Consider the following 14,038-nt stretch of genomic DNA (forward strand, 5'->3'; position numbering starts at 1 on the left):
GATTGGAGAACTCTGTCAATCACTATCTCATCTGGAAGATTAACTCCCACTTGATTCAAGCAATTTTAGCACCCAGACATTCTGAGCACATGCTCACTGGCTGAGCTATTCTCCTCCATCTTGTAGGCAAAGAACTTATGAGAGGTATCATACCTCTCAACACGTGCATGAGCCTGAAATACCAATTTCAACTCTTGGAACATCTCATATGTTCCATGGTGTTCAAAACGCCTTTGGAGCCCCAATTTTAAGTCGTAAAGCATGGAGCACTAAACTATCAAGTAGTCATCAGAACATGTCTGCTAGCTGTTCACAACATCCATAGACGACGCTAGAGGGGTTGGCACACCGAGCGGTGCATCAAGGACATAAGCCTTCTGTCCAGAAGTGAGGAAAATCCTCAGACTACGGCCCTAGTCCACATAATCTCTTACAATATCTTTCAACTTAGTCTTTCTCTAGGAACGTATTAAAACAGGGAGCTGCAGCACGAGCTATTGATGATCTACAACATAATTTGCAAAGACAACTTAGACTATTGTTCATGATAATGAGTTCAATTAATCATATTACTTAAGAACTCCCACTTAAATCAACATCCCTCTGGTTATCCGAGTGTAACACGATCCAAATTCACTAACCCAAGTCCGATCATCACATGAGATGAGGTGGTTTCAATGGTGAACATCTCCATGTTAATCATATCTAATATATGAATCATGCTCGACCTTTCGGTCTATTGTGTTCTGAGGCCATTTCTGTACATGCTAGGCTCATCAAGTTTAACCCAAGTGTTCCGCATGTGAAAAACTGGCTTGCACCCGTTGTATGTGAACGTAGAGTCTATCACATCCGATCATCATGTGGTGCTTCAAAATGACGAACTTCCGCAATGGTGCACACTTGGGGAGAACACAATCTTATCTTGAAATTTAAGTGAGGGATCACCTTATAATGCTACCGTCATCCTAAGAAAAATAAGATGCATAAAAAGATTAACATCACATGCAAATCGTAAGTGACATGATATGGCCATCAACTTGTGCTTTTGATCTCCATCTCCAAAGCACCGACATGACACCATGATCTCCATCATTGTGCCTCCATCGGGGTTGTCACGCCAACCATGCTTATACTACTATTGCTACCGCTTAGCGATAAAGTAAAGCATAACATAGCGCTTAATGATTGACACGTAGGTCATACAATAATTAAATACAACCCTATGGCTCCTGCCGGTTGCCGTATGTATCGACATGCAAGTAGATATAAACTATTACAAACATGATCATCTCATACATAAAATATATTTCATCATGTCTTTGGCCATATCATATCACAAAATACCCTGCAAAAACAAGTTAGACGTCCTCTAATTGTTGTTGCATGTTTTACGTGGCTGCTATGGGTATCTAGCAAGAACAATACTAACCTATGCAAAGCCACAACGGTGATATGCAAGTTGCTACTTAACCTTCTACAAGGACCGCCTTTGTCGAATCCGATTCAACTAAGGTGGGAGAGACAGACACCCGCCAACCATCTTTATGCAACAAAGTCACATGTCTATCGATGGAACCAGTCTCATGTACGTGGACATGTAAAGTTGGTCCGGGCCGCTTCATCTCACAATACCGCCGAATCAAGAAAAGACCAAGGAAGGAAGGAATCTGAATATCAACGCCCACAAACTCCTTTGTGTTCTACTCGTGATGTCATATACGCATAGACCTATCTCATGATGCAACTGTTGGGGAACGTTGCATGCGAAAAAATCCTACGCTCACCAAGATGGATCTAGGAGATGACCATGTACGAGAGGATATTGGATCTACATACCCTTGTAGATCTCTAAGCGGAAGTGTTAAGAAATGCGGTTAATGTAGTCGAATGTCTTCACGATCCAATCATGATCCGTCCCATGAACTCCCAATCTAGTGTCGAACGGACGGCACCTCCGTGTTCAAGACACGTACGGCTTGATGATGCCTTCATCTCCTCGGTCTAGCGAGCGATGGTGAAGTAGTAGCTCGAGTCCTCCGACAGCACGATGGCGTGATGGCGGTGGTGGTGGAGAAATCTCAGTAGAGCTTCACTAAGCACTGCGGAGAAGAAGAAGGACTATGAGGGAGAGGAGGAGCAGCGCCGTGGCACGAATATATTTGGATGGGTGCGGCTGCCCTCTCTCCCCTCCTCTATATATAGGGGGAAGGGTGGAGGAGGGGGTTCCCCTAGATCCCATCTATGGGGCGGCGGCCAAGATGGGGCAACCCTAGTGGGTTTATCCCCGCCACCCCTTAGGAGACTTGGCCCCCAAGGCAAAGGGGGCGGCTGCCATAGGGAGGCGCCCACCTCCTCTGGCAACGTGGTAAGGGGGATTGGGGGGCGCACAACCCCTTAGTGGGCTGGTGTGCTCCCTCCCCTTGGCCCATGAGGCCCACCAACACTTGTCACGGCCCCCCAAAACCCCTTTCGGTCATGTTGGTCATCACCCGGTACCCCTGGAACACTTTCGGACTCCAATACCCTTTGTCCAATATATCAATCTTCACCTCTGGACCATTATGGAGTTCCTTGTCACGTCCAAGATCTCATTCGGGACTCCGAACAACCTTCCGTAACCACCATAATGAGTCAACTATATTTATATCGTCACCAAACGTTAAGTGTGTAGACCCTGCGGGTTCGAGAATGATGCAAACAGGACCGAGACACCTCTACGGCCAATAACCCATAGCGGGACCTGTATGCCCATATTAGTTCCTACATATTCTATGAAGATCTTATCGGTCGAATCTCGATGCCAAGGATTCAGCTAATCCTGTATGCAGTTCACTTTGTCTATCAGTATGTTACTTGCCTGAGATTCGATCGTTGGTATCTCCATACCTAGTTCAATCTCGTTACCGACAAGTCTCTTTACTCTTTCCGCAATACAAGATCCCATGGCTAACTCATTAGTAACATTTCTTGCAAGCTCATTGTGATACTATATTACCGAGTGGTCCCTGAGATACCTCTCCGTCATACAGAGTGACAAATCCCAGTCTTGATCCATGCCAACTCAATAGACACCCTCGGAGATACCTGTAGAGCACCTTTATAGTCACCTAGTTACATTGCGACATTTAGTACACACAAGGTACTCCTCCGGTGTCAATGAGTTGCATGATCTCATGGTCATAGGAACATATACTTGACATGTAGAAAACGATAGCAATAAACATGGCACGATCATATGCTATGTACATAGTTTGGGTCTTGTCCATCACATCATTCTCCTAATGATGTGATCCCGTTATCAAATGACAAGTCATGTATATGGCTTGGAAACCTTAGCCACCTTTGATCAACGAGCTAGTCTAGTAGAGGCTCACTAGGGACACATTGTTGTCTATGTATCCACACATGTATCTGAGTTTCCGATCAATACAATTCCAGCATGAATAATAAACGGTTATCATGAAGAGGGAAATATGACAATAACTAATTTATTATTGCCTCTAGGGCATATTTCCAACAGAATGTGCCCCGCCGCTAAGCTGTGGGCATGAGCAAAGGCTTTCCAGTCACGCTGGGGAAGCATGGCGTGAGGTGCGGGGAACTCTACATTCGCCCGCATGCTGCCATTACAACAGCCCCTCATGTGCAGCCTCAGTCCTTGCGGCTGTTTTACCTCCATCACCCTTGCGAATGGAGTTGGAAGGAAATGACGGCTGCGTGTAGGCCTGCACAGCTTGACGATGAATTCCAACCGCTGGTTCCCGATGTGGCCTTTGTTCGGACCCAGGGAAACTAGAGGAGGGGCAATCAAAGCATCGCCTCACCCTCCTCGACCCCAGGCACCATGACGGCCACGTCGTCCTCTACCTCCTCCTCTCACGCTGGGCTCAGCCCCTGCGTCCCCAGCGGGAGGAGGGAGGCGCTGTCGAGTGTAGACCCTTGTCGCCACCACTAGAGTACCGCCACGCCCTCTCCCCCTTACCATGGTGGAGGTAAGATGCCAGGATGAAAAAAGGAGGAGATGTGTGTGAGTAAGATCCTCGCTCCCGTTCCCTTTTATAAACAAACATGGTCGGGGGCTGGCTCCTCACCCAGGAGGCAACCGCCCCGCTCCGCCAATCCGACTCCTCTAGGTCACTAACAGCATGCAGAATCAAGGTCGCCCTCCTACACCTTTCTGTGGCGCCTGGCTTTCTATGCATCCGCTACCAACCCTGCGCAATGCATGCGTTGTACATGGCACAAACGATTGAAGCGGTAGAACAAGTGAAATAGAAGTTTCCACCCCGTGAATGTGAGGCGTGGGCAGCCATGGATCATGGCGTAAAGTTCCTCATGTCGTCTTGCACGACGCGCGGGATTACCAAAAACTGACTCAAGCACAGGTTAATGAAGAAGAGAGGAAAATATCAAGGAATAAGAGAAAGCTATCACAAGTGTCCTGCCTATGCACCTGATAGGGCCTACGCCAACGGTGCTTGGTAGCATGTTTGGGCCAGGCCCGAGGGCTCCTGTCGGTTCAACAAACCTTCATGTATGTTGCCCAGACTGTACACATGCACGATGGCAAGGATGCAACTTCACCAAGCATCCAAGACAAGACCAAACCAGATAAACTGCTCTTTGAGAGATAAAAGGGCGGATCAAGAAGACCAAGACAAGCCAAGGGAACAAGATATCACTTAGGGAAAGCCTCCCTTACAGGGCAGGAGAGCCTGGTCAGGTCGAGGCCGCCCTGAAGAAAATTCCAAAGTTTCCCCGATAGCCTTGACGGCGCCGCCAAGGGAAAATTTCCCCGCCAAAGGCTTCACCGCTCCACCACACCACGATACAAGTGTTGGGAAACGTAGTAATTCAAAAAAAAAGTTCTACGATCACGCAAGATCTATCTAGGAGATGCATAGCAACGAGACGGGAGAGTGTGTCGACATACCCTTGTAGACCAAAAGCGTAAGCGTTTAGTACCGTGGTTGATGTAGTCGAACATCTTCACGATCCAACCGATCCAAGTACCGAATGTATGGCACCTCCGTGTTCAGCACACATTCAACACGATGACGTCCCTCGTGCTCTTGATCCAGCTGAGGACGAGGGAGAGTTCCGTCAACACAATGGTGTGTCGACGCTAATGATGAAGTTACCGGCACAGGGCTTCGCCTAAGCACTACGATGATATGACCGAGGTGTTAAACTATGGAGGGGGAACCACACCCGGCTAAGAGATTGTCTGTTGTGCTTTGGGGTGCCCCTGGCCACGTATATAAAGGAGGGACGGAGAGAGGCCGGCGGACAGGAGGGGTGCGCCAAGGGGGAGTCCTACTTGGACTCCTAGTCCAAGTAGGATTCGCCCCACCCTCCTTTTCCTTTCTTCCATTGGAGGGAAAGGAAGGAGGGGAGAAGGAGAAGGCGGGAGGGGGGCGCGCCCCCACTCCTTGTCCAATTCAGTTTGGGCGGGAGGGAGGCGCGCGCCACCTCATGGCCCTTCTTCCCTCTCTCCACTAAAGCCCACTAAGGTCCATTAACTTCCCGGGGGTTCCGGTAACCACTCGGTATTCCGGAAAAATACCCGGATCACTCAGAACAATTTCGATGTCCGAATATAACCTTCCAATATATGAATATTTACCTCTCGACCATTTCGAGACTCTTCGTCATGTCCGTGATCTCATGCGGGGCTCCAAACAAATTTCGGTCATCAAATCACATAATTCATAATACCAATCATCATCAGACGTTAAGCGTGCGGACCCTATGGGTTCGAGAACTATGTAGACATGACTGAGACATAACCAATAGCGGAACCTGGATGCTCATATTGGTTCCTACATATTCTACGAAGATCTTTATCGGTCAAACGGCATAACAACATATGTCATTCCCTTTGTCATCGGCATGATACTTGCCCGAGATTCGATCATCGGTATCATCATACCTAGTTCAATCTCATTACTGGCAAGTCTCTTTACTCGTTCCGTAATGCTTCATCCCATAACCAACTCATTAGTTACATTGCTTATAAGGCTTATAGTGATGAGCACTACCGAGAGGGCCTAGAGATACCTCTCCGATACACGGAGTGACAAATCCTAATCTTGATCTATGCCAACCCAACAAACACCTCCGGAGACAGCTGTAGAGCATCTTTATAATCACCCAGTTATGTTGTGACGTTTGGTAGCACACAAGGTGTTCCTCCGATATTCCGGTGTTGCATAATCTCATAGTTAGAGGAACATGTATAAGTCATGAATAAAGCAATAGCAATAAAAATGTAACAATCATAATGCTAAGCTAGCGGATGGGTCTTGTCCATCACATCATTCTCTAATGATGTGATCCCATTCATCAAATGACAAAACATGTCTATGGTTAGGAAACATAACCATCTTTGATTAACGAGCTAGTAGAGGCATACTAGGGACACTCTGTTTTGTCTATGTATTCACACATGTACTAAGTTTTCGGTTAATACAATTCTAGCATGAATAATAAACATTTATCATGATATAAGGAAATATAAATAACAACTCTATTATCGCCTCTAGGGCACATTTCCTTCAGTCTCCCACTTGCACTAGAGTCAATAATCTAGATTACAAAGTAATGATTCTAACACCCATGGAGTCTTGGTGTTGATCATGTTTTGCTCATGGAAGAGGCTTAGTCAACGGGTCTGCAACATTCAGATCCGTATGTATCTTGCAAATCTCTATGTCTCCCTCTGCGACTTGATGTTAGATGGAATTGAAGTGTCTCTTGATGTGTTTGGTTCTCTTGTGAAATCTGGATTCCTTTGCCAAGGCAATTGCTCCAGTATTGTCACAAAATATTTCATTGGACCCAATGCACTAGGTATTACACCTAGATCAGATATGAACTCCTTCATCTAGACTCCTTCATTTGCTGCTTCCGAAGCAGCTATGTACTCCGCTTCACACGTAGATCCCGTTGAAGGAAATATGCCCTAGAGGAAATAATAAAGTTGTTATTTATATTTCCTTATATCATGATAAATGTTTATTATTCATGCTAGAATTGTATTAACCGGAAACTTAGTACATAGGTGAATACATAGACAATACATAGTGTCCCTAGTATGCCTCTACTTCACTAGCTCGTGAATCAAAGATGGTTATGTTTCCTAGCCATAGACATGTGTTGTCATTTGATGAACGGGATCACATCATTAGGAGAATGATGTGATTGACAAAACCCATCCGTTAGCTTAGCATTATGATTGTTACAGTTTTACTGCAACTGCTTTCTTCATGACTTATCAATGTTCCTCTGACTATGAGATTATGCAACTCCCGAATACCGGAGGAACACCTTGTGTGCAATCATAAATCACAACATAACTGGTTGATTATAAAGATGCTCTACAGGTGTCTCCGAATGTTTGTGTTGGGTTGGCATATATCAAGATTAGGATTTGTCGCTCCAGGTATCGGAGAGGTATCTGTGGGCCCTCTCGGTAATGAGTTAGTTGCAGGATGAAACATTACAAAATGAGTAAAGAGACTTGCTGGTAACGAAAGTGAACTAGGTATGATTATATCGATGATAAAATATCGGGCAAGTAACATACTGATGACAAAGGGAACAATGTATGTTGTTGTGCGGTTTGACCGATAAAGATCTTCGTAGAATATGTAGGATCCAATATGAGCATCCAGGTTCCGCTATTGGTTATTGATCGGAGATGTGGCTCGATCATGTATACATAGTTCTCGAACCTGTAGGGTCCGCACGCTTAACGTTCGATGACGATTTGTATTATGAGTTATGTGATTTGATGACCGAAGTTTGTTCGGAGTCCCAAATGAGATCATGGACATGATGAGGAGTCTCGAAATGGTCAAGACATAAATAATGATATATTGGACAATGTTATTCCGACACCGGAAGAGTTCCGAGAGGTACCGGGTAAAACGGAGTGCCGGAGGGGTTAACGGAAGCCCCCGGGGAAGCAATGGGCCATCATGGGCCATAAGGGAGGAGGACAGCCCACAAAGTGGAGCCCCCCCCCATGGGGAGTCCGAATAGGACTAGGGGAGGGGGCGCGGCCCCCCTTTCCCTCTCCCTCTCCCTCTCCCTTCCTTCTTGCCCCCTTCCACCAGGTGCAATCCTAGTAGGACTTGGGGTCTTAGTAGGACTCCTCCCTCCTGGCGCGCCCTACAGGGCCGGCCGGACTCCCCCTCTCCTCCTTTATATACAAGGGCAGGGGCACCCCAAAGGACAACAGACAACCTCTTAACCGTGTGTGGTTCCCCCCTCCATAGTTTAAAACCTCGGTCATATCATCGCAGTGCTTAGGCGAAGCCCTCCGCCGGTAACTTCATCATTACCGTCGCCATGCAATCGTGCTGAAGGAACTCTCTCTCGTCCTCAACTGGATCAAGAGCACGAGGGAAGTCATCCAGTTGAACGTGTCCTGAACGTGGAGGTGTTATATGTTCGGTACTTGGATCGGTTGGATCACGAAGACATTCGACTACATCAACCGCATTACTAAACACTTCCGCTTTTGTTCTACGAGGGTACGTGTACATACTCTCCCCTCTCGTTGTTATGCATCTCCTTGATAGATCTTGCATAATCGTAGGAATTTTTTTGAATTAATACATTCCCCAACAGTGGCATCCGAGCCAGGTCTATGTGTAGATGATATATGCATGAGTAGAACACAAAGAGTTGTGGGCGATAATAGTCATACTGCTTACCACCAATGTCTTACTTTGATTCGGCGGTATTGTTGGATGAAGCGTCCCAGACTGACATTACATGACCGCGTTCATGAGACTGGTTCTACTGACCTGCTTTGCACACAGTTGGCTGGCGGGTGTCTGTTTCTCCAACTTTAGTTGAATCGAGTTTGACTATGGCTGGTCCTTGTTGAAGGTTAAAACAACACACTTGACAAAAAATCGTTGTGGTTTTGATGCGTTAGTAAGAACGGTTCTTGCTAGAATCCCGTAGCAGCCATGTAAAACTTGCAACAACAATCCCGTAGCGGCTTGTTGTGATGTGATATGGTCAAGACATGATGAGATATAAATTGTTGTATGAGATGATCATGTTTTGTAACAGAGTTATCGGCAACTGGCAGGAGCCATATGGTTGTCACTTTATTGTATGAAATGTAATCGCCATGTAATTGCTTTACTTTATCACTAAGCAGTAGCGATAGTCGTAGAAGCAATAGTTGGCGAGACGACAATGATGCTACGATGGAGATCAAGGTGTCAAGCCGGTGACGGTGGAGATCATGACGATGCTTCGGTTATGGAGATCATGAGCACAACATGATGATGGCCATATCATGTCACATATTTTTTATTGCACGTGATATTTATCTTTTGTGCATCTTATTTTGCTTAGTACGGTGGTAGCATTATAAGATGATCCCTCACTAAATTTCAAGGTATAAGTGTTCTCCCTAAGTATGCACCATTGCTAGAGTTCGTCATGCTGAGACACCACGTGATGAACGGGTGTGATAAGCTCTACGTTCACATACAACGGGTGCAAGCTAGTTTTGCACGTGCAGAATACTCGGGTTAAACATGACGAGCCTAGAATATGCAGATATGGCCTCGGAACACTGAGGCCGAAAGGTCGAACGTGAATCATATAGTAGATATGATCAACATAGTGATGTTCACCATTGAAAATACTCCATCTCACGTGATGATCGGACATGGTTTAGTTGATTTAGATCACGTGATCATTTAGATGACTAGAGGGATGTCTATCTAAGTGGGAGTTCTTAAGTAATATGATTAATTGAACTTTAATTTATCATGAAGTTAGTCCTGATAGTTTTTGCATGTCTATGTTGTTGTAGATCAATGGCCCGGGCTATCGTTCCCTTGAATTTTAATGCGTTCCTAGAGAAAGCTAAGTTGAAAGATGATGGTAAAAATTACACGGACTGGGTCCGTAACTTGAGGATTATCCTCATTGATGCATAGAAGAATTACGTCCTAGAAGCACCGCTAGGTGCAAGGCCTGCTGCAGGAGCAACTACGGACGTTATCAACGTCTGGCAGAGCAAAGCTGATGGCTACTCGATAGTTCAGCGTGCCATGCTTTACGACTTAGAATCAGGACTTCAAAGATGTTTTGAATGTCATGGAGCATATGAGATGTTCCAAGATTTGAAGTTAATATTTCAAGCAAATGCCCGAGTTGAGAGATATGAAGTCTCCAACAAGTTCTGTAGCTGCAAAATGGAGGAGAATAGTTCTGTCAGTGAACACATACTCAGAATGTCTGGGTACCATAACCACTTGACTCAGCTGGGAGTTAATCTTCCTGATGATAGTGTCATTCACAGAGTTCTTCAATCACTGCCACCAAGATATAAAGGCTTCGTGATGAACTATAATATGCAAGGGATGACGAAAATGATTTCCGAGCTCTTCGCAATGCTAAAGGCTACGGAGGTAGAAAACAAAAAGGAGCATCAAGTGTTTATGGTCAACAAGACCAGTAGTTTCATGAAAAAGGGAAAAGGGAAGAAGGGGAACTTCAAGAAGAATATCAAGCAAGTTGCTACTCCCGGGAAAAAAGCCCAAGTCTGAATCTAAACCTGAAACTGAGTGCTTCTACTGCAAACAGACTGGTCACTGGAAGCGGAACTGCCCCAAGTATTTGGCAGATAAGAAGGATGGCAAAGTGAAAGGTATATTTGATATACTGTTATTGATGTGTACCTTACTAATGCTCGTAGTAGCACCTGGGTATTCGATACTGGTTCTGTTGCTCATATTTGCAACTCGAAATAGGGGCTGTGGATTAAATGAAGATTGGCTTAGGACGAGGTGACGATGCGCGTCGGAAATGGTTCCAAGGTCGATGTGATCACCGTCGGCACGCTACCTCTACATCTACCTTCAGAATTATTTTTAGACCTGAATAATTGTTATTTGGTGCCAACGTTGAGCATGAACATTATATCTGGATCTTGTTTAATGTGAGACGGGTATTCATTTAAATCGGAGAATAATGGTTGTTCTATTTATATGAGTAATATCTTTTATGGTCATGCACCCTTGTTAAGTGGTCTATTTTTGTTGAATCTCGATCGTGGTGATACACATGTTCATAATATTGAAGCCAAAAGATGCAAAGTTGATAATGATAGTGCAACTTATTTGTGGCACTGCCGTTTAGGTCATATTGGTGTAAAGCGCATGAAGAAACTCCATGGTGATGGGCTTTTGGAATCACTTGATTATGAATCACTTGGTGCTTGCAAACCATGCCTCATGGGCAAGATGACTAAAACTCCGTTCTCTGGAACAGTGGAACGAGCTACTGACTTATTGGAAATAATACATACCGATGTATGCAGACCAATGAGTGTTGAGGCTCGTGGCGGGTATCGTTATTTTCTGACTTTCACAGATGATTTAAGCAGATATGGGTATATCTACTTAATGAAACATAAGTCTGGAACATTTGAAAAGTTCAAAGAATTTCAGAGTGAAGTGGAAAATCATCGTAACAAGAAAATAAAGTTTCTATGATCTGATCGTGGAGGCAAATATTTGAGTTATGACACTAGTAGAAAAACACCTAATAGTCCCGGTTCGTAAGGGCCTTTAGTCCCGGTTCATGAATCGGGACTAATGGGTCGTTACTAATACCTCCACCCATTAGTCCCGGTTCAAACACGAACCGGGACCAATGTGCCTCCACGTGGCCCTGTGCGCCGAGCCTAGTTAGGGGGCCTTTGGTCCCGGTTGGTGGCACCAATCGGGACCAAAAGTCCATGTTTTTTTAGAAAAGTGGCTGCTTTAGGGGTTTGGGGGTTATTTTTAGGTTGTTATTAGCTAGCTAATAGAGAGAAGTGTCCTCTCTTATATCTTCGTCCTTGGTTTACCAACGCTGCTGCTATATATGTTCATTTCACCCGCTGATATAATAACTCATGCATGCTCGCATCATACATCATCATATATAATAACAAGTCCTACTAATCATGCATCATCATACAACTTCTACTCATTATTAATAATAAGTCATACGATCATCATCCTCATAGTCATCTAACCCAACCCTGCATAATTGTTGTTAGCACATGATCATCAGTATCAGGTAGGACATGACCTAAACACCCTTAAGGTAAAATAGCATAAAACAATATAGACCATGACTCTCCATTATGAAGAATGGCGATCATCCTGTCTCCAATTCTTGCCCTTCGCTGATTTTTGCTTCCAAGAAGCTCCTTACGACTGTCCATAAATTTTTTCCATTCTTTGATTGTCATGTCTCCACTTCTTTTAGAAACCCGGTATGGACAGTTCAGATTCGTAGGAAGACCTGGTTGTATGTTCAAAACATGAAGGCTACCGTGCGTATACATCAGATGAGGCACACAATCATTCGGGATTATCTGTTGAAAAACATAGTAATAACTTCGTAGTTAGCAATGATGTACTAGTTTTAGAAGTGTGAAAAAAGATACACGGATGTCGTAATAGTAAAAAATCTTACCAGGGTATCTCCATGGTAGTTACCGTAGTTCAACACGTGCACTAGTGGCACGTATTGACCATAATGTTGAGGAGTTTGATTGTAGATATTGTAATTCTCAAGATCAGTACAAAATGCGACCAGATGATTTTTCTCCTGATAAGTTAATTCAGAGCCTTCGGTGTAGTAGGTTCTGTCTACCATCTTCCGCACATTCTTTGAAGAATGAAAATAAGCGGTCAATGGAAATAAGTTGTCAACTATTTTGAATTACTTAATAACTATGTTAATACATGGGGGAAGAATTGGAGGTGTATCCACAAGGACGAAAATCGAAGGTCTCTCTTTGCAATATATGTACTAAAAACCTAAATTAGATCAATATTATTAATCATGGGTTGACTATCGGTGATGGTACGTAGCTCCTCCTTTCATTCCCGAGTGCATTATTACAACAAATTTTCTAGCACACGGGAATGAAGGAGAAGCTACCCCCACGACGGCGTGGATGATGGAGGGGGCTCCTAGATTTTTGCATAGAGTGCTCTTCAATTTTAGCATTCAAAGTAGGAGTACTTTTCCAATATGAGCATTCAATAAGCAAAACCAAATCGTAAAATAAAGTAGTATTCAAATTAGCATGCATTCAATTATAACCAAAAGTACATCATCTCTTGTGTCCGTACATCGTCGAATACTCCTCGAATACTATCATACATATAGCATCGCTAATTAATACAGCTAGAACCGTAGCGCCCGATGGGTATCGTCGCGGGCGGTGGACACCCAAAGATAAGGAACGATCACAGGATCATAGCTCCAGTGAGATCCCTGAAGAACCTGCCAGGTATTGTCGAACCTTCCCTCCAACGCAACCATGTAGCGACGGATGTGCTCGTCCTCCTCGCTGACACGGTGACGTACCACCTCCGCAGTGTCCGGAAGCCTCGGCACCATCACTGGCCCACGCGACCGCCACCAAACAAGGATCGGGTCAACAACGGGCTGCCTCCTCACCAACCTACGTCCCCCAGAAGGTAGCACCTCCCAATACCAGCCCGGCGGAGCCCAGTCCCGAACATGGCCCTGATCAAGCAGGCCTCCACCGCTGAGTCGACAACAACGAGGATGCGGGATAGGCATCGCCAACGTCGATGCAGGAACTACGTACTTCTATATATAGCTAAATAAAGTAGTTTTATTAATTAAATCAACTATCTAGTTCAACTACTAAGCACTTACTATAAATAAATAAAGTAGCACTTACTACAAACTACTTTTATATATAGTTAAATAAAGTAGTTTTATTAATTAAATCAACTATCTAGTTCAACTACTAAGCACTTACTATAAATAAATAAAATAGTACTTACTAAAAACAATGTAACACTTACTATAAATAAATAAAGTAGCACTTACTACAAACTACTTCTATATATAGTAAAATAAATTAGTTTATTAAATCAACTAGCTAGTTCAACTATATATGAAGCACTTACTATAAATAAAATAAAATAGTACTTACTAAAAATAAACTATTATTTTTCTA

Source organism: Triticum dicoccoides, chromosome 7B, assembly GCF_002162155.2.
Source record: "Triticum dicoccoides isolate Atlit2015 ecotype Zavitan chromosome 7B, WEW_v2.0, whole genome shotgun sequence".
Taxonomy (NCBI): Eukaryota; Viridiplantae; Streptophyta; class Magnoliopsida; order Poales; family Poaceae; genus Triticum; species Triticum dicoccoides.